The 11,096-nt window shown below is 41.3% G+C and overlaps 1 non-coding gene across 1 annotated transcript; it reads left to right on the top strand.

The window, feature by feature from the left end:
* Positions 1 to 7,954: 7,954 nt before the first annotated feature.
* On the top strand, positions 7,955 to 8,062 carry LOC127747252 (small nucleolar RNA R71). Its single transcript, XR_008009054.1, has one exon. It is a non-coding gene; the product is annotated as a small nucleolar RNA R71 (small nucleolar RNA).
* The last annotated feature ends 3,034 nt before the right edge of the window (positions 8,063 to 11,096 follow it).

Genomic DNA, 11,096 nt, shown 5'->3' with positions numbered 1-11,096 from the left:
CGGGCCCACTTGGTGTGTGCTTGGGCTGAGCATTGAAGCATTTTCGTGTAGAGACTCTTCTTGGAGTTAAACGCCAGCTTTGGTGCCAGTTTGGGCGTTTAACTCCCATCCTTGTGCCAGTTCCGGCGTTTAACGCTGGGAATTCTGATGGTGACTTTGAACGCCGGTTTGGGCCATCAAATCTTGGGCAAAGTATAGACTATCATATATTGCTGGAAAGCCCAGGATGTCTACTTTCCAACGCCGTTGAGAGCGAGCCAATTGAGCTTCTGTAGCGCCAGAAAATACACTTCGAGTGCAGGGAGGTCAGAATCCAACAGCATCTGCAGTCCTTTTCGGTCTCTGAATCAGATTTTTGCTCAGGTCCCTCAATTTCAGCCAGAAAATACCTGAAATCACAGAAAAACACACAAACTCATAGTAAAGTCTAGAAAAGTGAATTTTAACTAAAAACTAATAAAAATATACTAAAAACTAACTAGATCATACTAAAAACATACTAAAAGCAATGCCAAAAAGCGTACAAATTATCCGCTCATCACCAACCTCAAGACCAAAGTCATTCAGCCTAGGGACGACGACAACACTCACAAGGAACAAGACCCATTCACCAAAGAAATCATGAAAGCTAAAGTTCCAAAGGACTTCAAAGCTCCCGACATGACCTTGTACGATGGCACATTGGATCCAAGCCATCATCTTAACAATTTTAGAAGCAGAATGTATCTCACGGATGCCTCGGACGCTGTTTGGTGCAAAGCCTTCCCAACTACCCTAACAAAGACGGCAATCAAGTGGTTTGATAGCTTGCCTCCTAGATCCATCACAAGTTTTGATGACTTAGCTAATAAGTTTCTTGCTAGATTCTGCATCCAGAAGGATAAGGCCAAACACACCCCAAGCTTATTAGGAATTAAGCAGGGAGATCGGGAAAGTCTTCAATCTTACATGGAAAGATTCAACACAGCATGCCTGGACAAACAAAGTCTACCAACAGAAGCAGCCATCATGGGTCTCATCAATGGCCTGCGGGAAGGACCCTTTAGTTACTCCATATCAAAGAGGTATCCAACATCCCTAATGAAGTACAAGAATGAGCAGAGAAGTATATCAACATGAAAGAAAACTCTCAACTAAGAGAAACCTCAAAACCTGGATCCTCCTACTCATCTTGGGACAAGGATAAAGAGTCCAAGAAGAAAGAAGATCAACATGGAGAGAAGCCTAAAAAATACCACAATTACACCCTTCTACGAGTGTCTCTTGTGGATGTGTATTGAGAAGTATGCCACACCGAGAAGATTTCACCACCTCGTCCAATCCAAAGCAAAAAAGGAGGCACTGATTACACTGATCTCAATAAAGCCTGCCCAAAAGATCCCTATTCACTCCCAAGCATAGACTCTCTAGTGGATGCCTCCTCCGGATACAAATACCTCTCCTTCATAGATACCTATTCAAGATATAATCAAATCCCAATGTACCCACCTGATCAAGAAAAGACCTCATTGCTAACCCCAAAAGCAAACTACTGTTATGTCATCATGCCATTCGGACTCAAAAACGCAGGAGCTACCTACCAAAGATTAATGAATAAAGTCTTCGCAGACCATATCGGGAAACTAATGGAGGTATACGTGGAGGACATGTTGGAAAAAACAAAAAGTGAGGAATCATTATTGTCCGACCTCACCAAAGTGTTCAACACCATAAGGAGACATGGCATGCCACTTCATCCCGCAAAGTGGACCTTTGCAGTAGAAGCTGGTAAATTCTTGGGCTTCATGCTAACTGGTGCACGAAATTGTGATCATCAATGGCGCCATCAACATGGTACGCTCAATTGCAGTCTCAACACTTTATCACAACTTCGCACAACTAACCAGCAAGTGCACTGGGTCGTCCAAGTAATAAACCTTACGCGAGTAAGGGTCGATCCCACGGAGATTGTTGGTATGAAGCAAGCTATGGTCATCTTGTAAATCTCAGTCAGGCAGATTCAAATGGTTATGAATGATTTATAAATAAGGCATAAAATAAAGATAGAGATACCTATGTAATTCGTTGGTGAGAATTTCAGATAAGCGTATGGAGATGCTTTGTCCCTTCCGTCTCCCTGCTTTCCTACTGTCTTCATCCAATCCTTCTTACTCTTTTCCATGACAAGCTGTATGTTGGGCATCACCGTTGTCAATGGCTACAGTCCCGTCCTCTCAGTGAAAATGTTCAACGCGCTCTGTCACATCACGGCTATTCAACATTCAGTTATCGATCATGTCGGAATAGAATCCAGTGATTCTTTTGCGTCTGTCACTAACGCCCCACAATCGCGAGTTTGAAGCTCGTCACAGTCATTCAATCGTCGAATCCTACTCTGAATACCATAGACAAGGTTTATAACTTCCGGATTCTCAAGAATGCCGCCATCAATTCTAGCTTATACCACGAAGATTCTGATTAAGGAATCCAAGAGATATCCACTCAATCTAAGGTAGAACGGAGGTGGTTGTCAGGCACACGTTCATAGGTGAGAATGATGATGAGTGTCACGGATCATCACATTCATCAAGTTGAGGAACAAGTGATATCTTAGAACAAGAATAAGCTGAATTGAATAGAAGAACAATAGTAATTACATTAATACTCGAGATACAGCAGAGCTCCACACCTTGATCTATGGTGTGTAGAAACTCCACCGTTGAAAATACATAAGTGATAATCATGATCATTGGCTTCGGTCCCAGAAAGGGAACTAGAAGAACCAAGATGAAAATACAATAGCAAAAGGTCCTATTTGTAGATAACTAGTAGCTTAGTGTTTACAAAGATGAGTAAATGATATAAAAATCCACTTCCGGGCCCACTTGGTGTGTGCTTGGGCTGAGCATTGAAGCTTTCATGTGTAGAGACTTTTCTTGGAGTTAAACGCCAGCTTTTGTGCCAGTTTGGGCTTTTAACTCCCATTCTTGTGCAAGTTCCGGCGTTAAACGCCAGAATTCTTGAGCTGATTTAGAACGCTGGTTTGGGCCATCAAATCTCGGGAAAGGTATGGACTATTATACATTGCTGGAAAGCCCAGGATGTCTACTTTCCAACGAAATTGTGAACGTGCCAGTTGGGCTTCTCTAGCTCCAGAAAATCTACTTCGAGTGCAGGGAGGTCAGAATCCAACAGCATCTGCAGTACTTTTCAGCCTCTGAATCAGATTTTTGCTCAGGTCCCTCGATTTCAGCCAGAAAATACCTGAAATCATAGAAAAACACACAAACTCATAGTAAAGTCCAGAAAAGTGAATTTTAACTAAAAACTAATAAAAATATAATAAAAACTAACTAAAACATACTAAAAACATACTAAAAATAATGCCAAAAAGCGTATAAATTATCCGCTCATCACAACACCAAACTTAAATTGTTGCTTGTCCCCAAGCAACTGAAAATCAAATAAGATAAAAAGAAGGGAATATGCAATGAATTCCAAAAACATCTATGAAGATCAGTATCAATTAGATGAGCGGGGCTTTAGCTTTTTGCCTCTAAACAGTTTTGGCATCTCACTTTATCCTTTGAAATTCAGAATGATTGGCTTCTCTAGGAACTCAGAATCCAGATAGTGTTATTGATTCTCCTAGTTAAGTATGATGATTCTTGAACATAACTACTTTGTGAGTCTTGGCCGTGGCCCAAAGCACTCTGTCTTCCAGTATTACCACTGGATACATACATGCCACAGACACATAACTGGGTGAACCTTTTTTAGATTATGACTCAGCTTTGTTAGAGTCCCCAATTAGAGGTGTCCAGGGTTCTTAAGCACACTCTTTTTGCCTTGGATCACGACTTTATTTTTTTCATTTTTTTTTGTATTCACTGCTTTTTCTTGCTTCAAGAATCATTTTTATGATTTTTCAGATCCTCAGTAACATGTCTCCTTTTTCATCATTCTTTCAAGAGCCAACATTCATGATCAACAAATTCAAAAGACATATGCACTGTTCAAGCATGCATTCAGAAATCAAAAGTATTGCCACCACATTAAAGTAATTAATCTGTTATAAAATTTGAAATTCATGCAATTCTTCTCTTTTTCAATTAAGAACATTTTTCATTTAAGATAGATGATGGATTCATAGGACATTCATAACTTTAAGGCATAGACACTAAGACACTAATGATCATAACACACAAACATAGATGAACATAAGCATGAAAATTCGAAAAACAGGAAAATAAAGAACAGTGAGATTAAAGAACGGGTCCACCTTAGTGATGGCGGCTTGTTCTTCCTCTTGAAGATCTTATGGAGTGCTTTAGCTCCTCAATGTCTCTTCCTTGCCTTTGTTGCTCCTCTCTCATGATTCTTTGATCTTTCCTAATTTCATGGAGGAGAATGGATTGTTCTTAGTGCTCCACCCTTAGTTGTCCCATGTTGGAACTCAATTCTCCTAGAGAGGTGTTGATTTGCTCCCAATAGTTTTGTGGAGAAAAGTGCATCCCTTGAGGCATCTCAAGGATTTCATAATGAGGAATCTCCTCATGTCCATGAGTGGGATCTCTTGTTTGCTCCATCCTCTTCTTAGTGATGGGCTTGTCTTTATCAATAAGGATGTCTCCTTCTATGTTGACTCCAACTGAATTACAGAGGTGACAAATGAGATGAGGGAAGGCTAACCTTGCCAAGGTAGAGGACTTGTCTGCCACCTTATAAAGTTCTTGGGATATAACCTCATGAACTTCTACTTCCTCTCCAATCATGATGCTGTGAATCATGATAGCCCGGTCTATAGTAACTTCGGACCGGTTGCTAGTGGGAATGATTGAGCGTTTGATAAACTCCAACCATCCCCTAGCCACGGGGTTGAGGTCATGCCTTTTCAGTTGAACCGGCTTCCCTCTTGAATCTCTCTTCCATTGAGCGCCCTCTTCACAAATGTCTGTGAGGACTTGGTCTAACCTTTGATCAAAGTTGACCCTTCTAGTGTAAGGATGTTCATCTCCTTGCATCATGGGAAAGTTGAATGCCAACCTTACATTTTCCGGACTAAAATCTAAGCATTTCCCCCGAACCATTGTAAGCCAATTCTTTGGGTCCGGGTTCACACTTTAATCATGGTTCTTGGTGATCCATGCATTGGCATAGAACTCTTGAACCATTAAGATTCCAACTTGTTGAATGGGGTTGGTAAGTACTTCCCAACCTCTTCTTCGGATATCATGTCGGATCTCTGGATATTCATTTTTTTTGAGTTTGAAAGGGACCTCGGGGATCACCTTCTTCATGGCCACAACTTCATAGAAGTGGTCTTGATGCACCTTTTTCATGACTCGGAGGTGAAAGCTTTTGCCTTCCCTTTCCTCTTTCTAGAGGTTTCTCCGGCCTTAGATGCCATAAATGGTTATGGAAAAATAAAAAGCAATACTTTTACCACACCAAACTTAGAAGGTTTTCTCGTCCTCGAGCAAAAGAAGAAAGAAGAGAGTAGAAGAAGAAGAAATAGAGGAGATGGACGTGGCTTTGTGATTCGGCCAAGGGGGAGAAGTAGTGTTTAGGTTGTGTGAAAATGAAGGGGTGAAGATGGGTTTATATAGGAGTGGAGAAGGGGTGTATGGTTCGGCCATTATGAGTGGGTTTGGGAGGGAAAGTGGTTTGAATTTGAATGGTGAGGTAGGTGGGGTTTTATGAAGGATGGATGTGAGTGGTGAAGAGAATAGTGGGATTTGATAGGTGAGGGGTTTTTGGGAAAGAGGTGTTGAGGTGATTGGTGGATGGGTGAAGAAGAGAGAGAGTGGTGGGGTAGGTGGGGATCCTGTGGGGTCCACAGATCCTGAGGTGTCAAGAAAAATTCATCCCTGCACCAAGTGGCTGGCAAAAATGCTCTTTTTGCCAATTCTGGCGTTAAACGCCGGGCTGGTGCCCATTTCTGGCATTTAACGCCAGCTTCTTGCCCCTTCCTGGTGTTTAACGCCAGTCTGGTGCCCCCATTCTGGCGTTAAACACCCAGAATGGTGCCAGACTGGGCGTTAAATGCCCATTTGCTGCCCTTACTGGCGTTTAAACACCAGCAAGTTTTCCTCTAGTGTGTGCTATTTTTCTTTCTATTTTTCATTCTGTTTTTGCTTTTTCAATTGATTTTGTGACTTTCCATGATCATCAACCTACAAAAAACATAAGATAACAATGGAAAATAGATAAATATAGCATTGGGTTGCCTCCCAACAAGCGCTTCTTTAATGTCAGTAGCTTGACAGTTGGCTCTCATGGAGCCTCACAGATATTCAGAGCAATGTTGGAACCTCCCAACACCAAACTTAGAGTTTGATTGTGGGGGTTCAACACCAAACTTAGAATTTGGTTGTGGCCTCCCAACACCAAACTTAGAGTTTGACTGTAGGGGCTCTGTTTGACTCTGTTTTGAGAGAAGCTCTTCATGCTTCTTCTCCATGTCTACAGAGGGATATCCTTGAGCCTTAAACACAAGGGGTTCTTCATTCACTTGAATGATCAATTCTCTTCTGTCAACATCAATCATAGCCTTTACTGTGGCTAGGAAGGGTCTGCCAAGGATGATGGATTCATCCATGCACTTCCCAGTCTCTAGGACTATGAAATCAGCAGGGATGTAATGGTCTTCAATCTTTATCAGAACATCCTCTACCAGTCCATAAGCTTGTTTTCTTAAATTGTCTGCAATCTCTAGTGAGATTCTTGCAGCTTGTACCTCAAAGATCCCTAGCTTCTCCATTACAGAGAAAGGCATGAGGTTTATGCTTGACCCTAGGTCACACAGAGCCTTCTTGAAGGTCATGGTGCCTACTGTACAATGTATTGAGAACTTCTCAGGGTCCTATCTCTTTTGAGGTAATCTCTGCCTAGTCAAGTCATCCAGTTCTTTGGTGAGCAAAAGGGGTTCATCCTCCCAAGTCTCATTACCGAATAACTTGTCATTTAGCTTCATGATTGCTCCAAGGTATTTAGCAATTTTCTCTTCAGTGACATCTTCGTCCTCTTCAGATGAAGAATACTCATCAGAGCTCATAAATGGCAGAAGTAAGTCCAATGGAATCTCTATGGTCTCAGTGTGCGCCTCAGATTCCCATGGTTCCTCATTAGGGAACTCATTGGAGGCCAATGGACGTCCATTGAGGCCTTCCTCAGTGGCACTCACTGCCTCTTTCTCCTCTCCAAGTTTGGCTATGTTGATGGCCTTGCACTCTCCTTTTGGATTCTCTTTTGTATTGCTTGGAAGAGTACTAGGAGGGAGTTCAGTAACTTTCTTACTCAGCTGACCCACTTGTGCCTCCAAGTTTCTAATGGAGGACCTTGTTTCAGTCATGAAACTTTGAGTGGTTTTGATTAGATCAGAGACCATGGTTGCTAAGTCAGAGTGGCTCTGCTTAGAATTCTCTGTCTGTTGCTGAGAAGATGATGGAAAAGGCTTGCCATTGCTAAACCTGTTTCTTCCATCATTATTGTTGTTGAAACCTTGTTGAGGTCTCTGTTGATCCTTCCATGAGGGATTTGGATGATTTCTCCATGAAGAATTATAGGTGTTTCCATAGGGTTCTCCCATGTAATTCACCTCTTCCATTGATGGGTTCTCAGGATCATAAGCTTATTCTTCAGATGAAGCGTCCTTAGTACTGCCTGGTGCAGCTTGTATTCCAGACAGACTTTGAGAAATCATATTGACTTTCTGAGTCAATATTTTGTTCTGAGCCAGTATGGCATTCAAAGTATCAATCTCAAGGACTCCTTTCTTCTGATTCGTCCCATTGTTCACAGGATTCCTTTCAGAAGTGTACATGAATTGGTTATTTGCAACCATTTTGATGAGTTCTTGAGCTTCTGCAGGCGTCTTCTTCAGATGAAGAGATCCTCCGGCAGAGCTGTCCAATGACATCTTGGACAGTTCAGACAGACCATCATAGAAGATACCTATGATGCTCCATTCAGAAAGCATGTCAGAAGGACACTTTCTGATCAATTGTTTGTATCTTTCCCAAGCTTCATAGAGGGATTCACCTTCCTTCTGTCTGAAGGTTTGGACTTCCACTCTAAGCTTACTCAATTTTTGAGGTGGAAAGAACTTTGCCAAGAAGGCATTGACTAGCTTTTATTCTGTTGCATTAGAGAAACTAATTGAGGTTTAAGCTCAAAGTTGTTTGCTCCAATGGCAGGGATAGAGATGCTTCTCCCATAGAAGTCGGGAGTAGGTGCAGTAAAGTCACCCAGCACCTTCCTGGCATTGTTGGCATTGTTGTTGTTTTCGGCTGCCATGTCTTCTTCTTTGAAGAATTCTGTTAGGTCCTCTACAGAGAGTTGGGCTTTAGCTTCTCTTAGCTTTTGCTTCAAGGTCCTTTCAGGTTCAGGGTCAGCCTCAACAAGAATGCTTTTGTCTTTGCTCCTGCTCATATGAAAGAGAAGAAAACAAGAAAATATGGAATCCTCTATGTCACAGTATAGAGATTCCTTGAGGTGTCAGAGGAAAAGAAAAATAGAAGCAGGAGGTAGAAGAATTAGGATGTGGGAAGAGGGGAAGAATTTTCGAAAATAAGTTAAAAGATTTTGAAAAAGAATTTTGAAAATTGATTGATGATTTTCGAAAACTAAGAGTGGGAAAGAAATTAAGTGATTTTCGAAAAAGATTTTGAAATTAGAAATCAAAAAGATATGATTGAAAACTATTTTGAAAAGATGTGATTAAAAAGATATGATTGAAAAGTTATGGTTTTAAAAAGATTTGATTGAAAAGATATGATTGAAAAACAATTTAAAAAGATTTGATTTTTTAAAAGTAATGACTTGGCTAACAAGAAAAGATATGATTCAAATATTAAACCTTTCTCAACAGAAAAGGCAACATACTTGAAATGTTTGAATCAAATCATTAATTGTTAGCAAGTATTTTTGAAAATGAAGAGAAGTTAATTTTAAAAAGATATGATTGAAAAGATATGATTTGAAAAAGATTTGATTTTGAAAAATTTTGAAAACTTGAAAAAAATTTGCATTAAAAACAAAATCTTCCCTCTTGTGCCATCTTGGCGTTAAACGCCCAGAATGGTATCCATTCTGGCGTTTAACGCCCAAAATGCTACCCTTTTGGGCGTTAAACGCCCAGCCAGGTGCCCTGGCTGGCATTTAAACGCCAGTTTTCCTTCCTTACTGGGCATTTTGAACGCCCAGCTTTTTCTGTGTAATTCCTCTGCTGTATGTTCTGAATCTTCAATTCTCTGTATTATTGACTTGAAAAGACACAAATTAAAATTTTTTTTGGATTTTTAATAACGAGGAATAATCAAAATGAAACTAAGATCAAATAAACAATGCATGCAAGACACCAAACTTAGAAGTTTGTATACTACTGACACTAACAAATTGAGAATGCATATGAGAAACAAAAAAACACTCAAGACAAGAGAATTTAAAGATCAGAGTAATGAAATCATCAAGAACTACTTGAAGATCAATAAAGACACATGAATGAATGCAAGAAGAACAGAAACATGCAATTGACACCAAACTTAAGATGAAACACTAGACTCAAATAAGAAATATTTTTTATTTTTATGATTTTATAATTTTTTTTTGGATTTTTCAAAAATTGTATGGAAAAGAAAATAAAGAGATTCAAAATTTTTAATAAGAATTCCAGGAATCATGCAATGTTAGTCTAAAGCTTTAGTCTAAAGAAATTAGACATGGCTAGCCAAGCTTCAGTAGGACATTGCATTCAAGAGCTAAATTGATGAGAATCAATCAGCTTTGGTGATTGTTCATACCCTGACCGGGGTCCTCCAACTCGGTAAATCCGCAAGAGGTCCGACCTTGTCCTAAAGCTCACACCTAAAAGTCGGACCTCGGACAAAGAGCTCAAAATCGGTCACAAAGAAGGCCCATCAAAAGGAACACAGCCCAAACCTAAAGGCCGAAAAGGCCTGGAAAAGGCGGTTCCACAAAGATAGAGATAAACTCCCAAAGATAAGATAAGATAAGAATATCTTATCCGGGGAAGATCACTGCCAACTACTATAAATACACTGGAGCACCCAGGTATGGATTTCATTCCAAATCTACATATATCTGCTTGGACCCATGCTAACTTAAGCATCGGAGTGTCATTGCAGGTACAACCACCAACCGTTCTGCATACCTAGCTCGGGTTACCGAGCCCCCACCTCGGACCTCTCCGGACGACCGAGCTACACGTTTCAGGCAAACCCTCGGAACATTGGCGCCGTTGCCGGGGAACCTGGAAGTCGTCCCTCTACCATGGCGGACAACCCTCTCAACGATGAGCACGCTGCATCTGAACAAGAGGACGAAATTGACACCGGAGAACGACCGGACAGCCTTCTATCACCACGCACTCCAGGAGGAAACAAACAGAATCGCCCAAAAACATCATCCCCAAACAAGAATCCACAAAATTCCGAAAGAGAGAAGAGCTCGGAAATTCTAGAAGCAGTCCGGGCACAACAAGACCGACTAAAACAGCTCGAAGAGGACATAAAGAAGCAGAAAGAAACTGAACAATATCTGAGAAGGGAAACTCGAAAGCGCAGAGAATTAGAAGAAAAACTGCGGAAAATAGAGGCCAACCTGAAAGACCGGACAGAACGCGACACCACCACCGAAGGCAACCATGATCCCTTCACGCAAGAGATCATGAAGGAGAAGGTACCACGAAACTTCAAACCACCCAATATGGACCTCTACGACGGCACCACCGATCCAAGTCATCACCTCAGCAACTTCAGAAGCAGAATGTACCTAGTCGACGCCTCCGACGCGACTCGGTGCAAAGCCTCCCCCACCACTCTCACCAAGTCGGCCATGAAGTGGTTCGACAACCTGCCACCAAGATCAATCACCAGCTTCGAAGACCTAACCAAAAAATTCCTAACAAGATTCTCTATTCAAAAGGACAAGACAAAACATGCCCCCAGTCTACTCGGGATCAAACAAGGTAACCAAGAAACTCTCCGAGAATACATGGAGCGATTCAACAAAGCCTGCCTGGACATACAACACTTGCCCACTGAAGCAGCCATCATGGGACTAGCAAACGGCCTAAAAGAGGGACCGTTTAGCCA

The sequence above is a fragment of the Arachis duranensis genome, chromosome 4 (genome assembly GCF_000817695.3).
Source record: "Arachis duranensis cultivar V14167 chromosome 4, aradu.V14167.gnm2.J7QH, whole genome shotgun sequence".
In the NCBI taxonomy this organism is placed as follows: domain Eukaryota; kingdom Viridiplantae; phylum Streptophyta; class Magnoliopsida; order Fabales; family Fabaceae; genus Arachis; species Arachis duranensis.
Note: the sequence above shows the minus strand (reverse complement) of the source record. Positions and strands in the feature narration are given on the sequence as shown.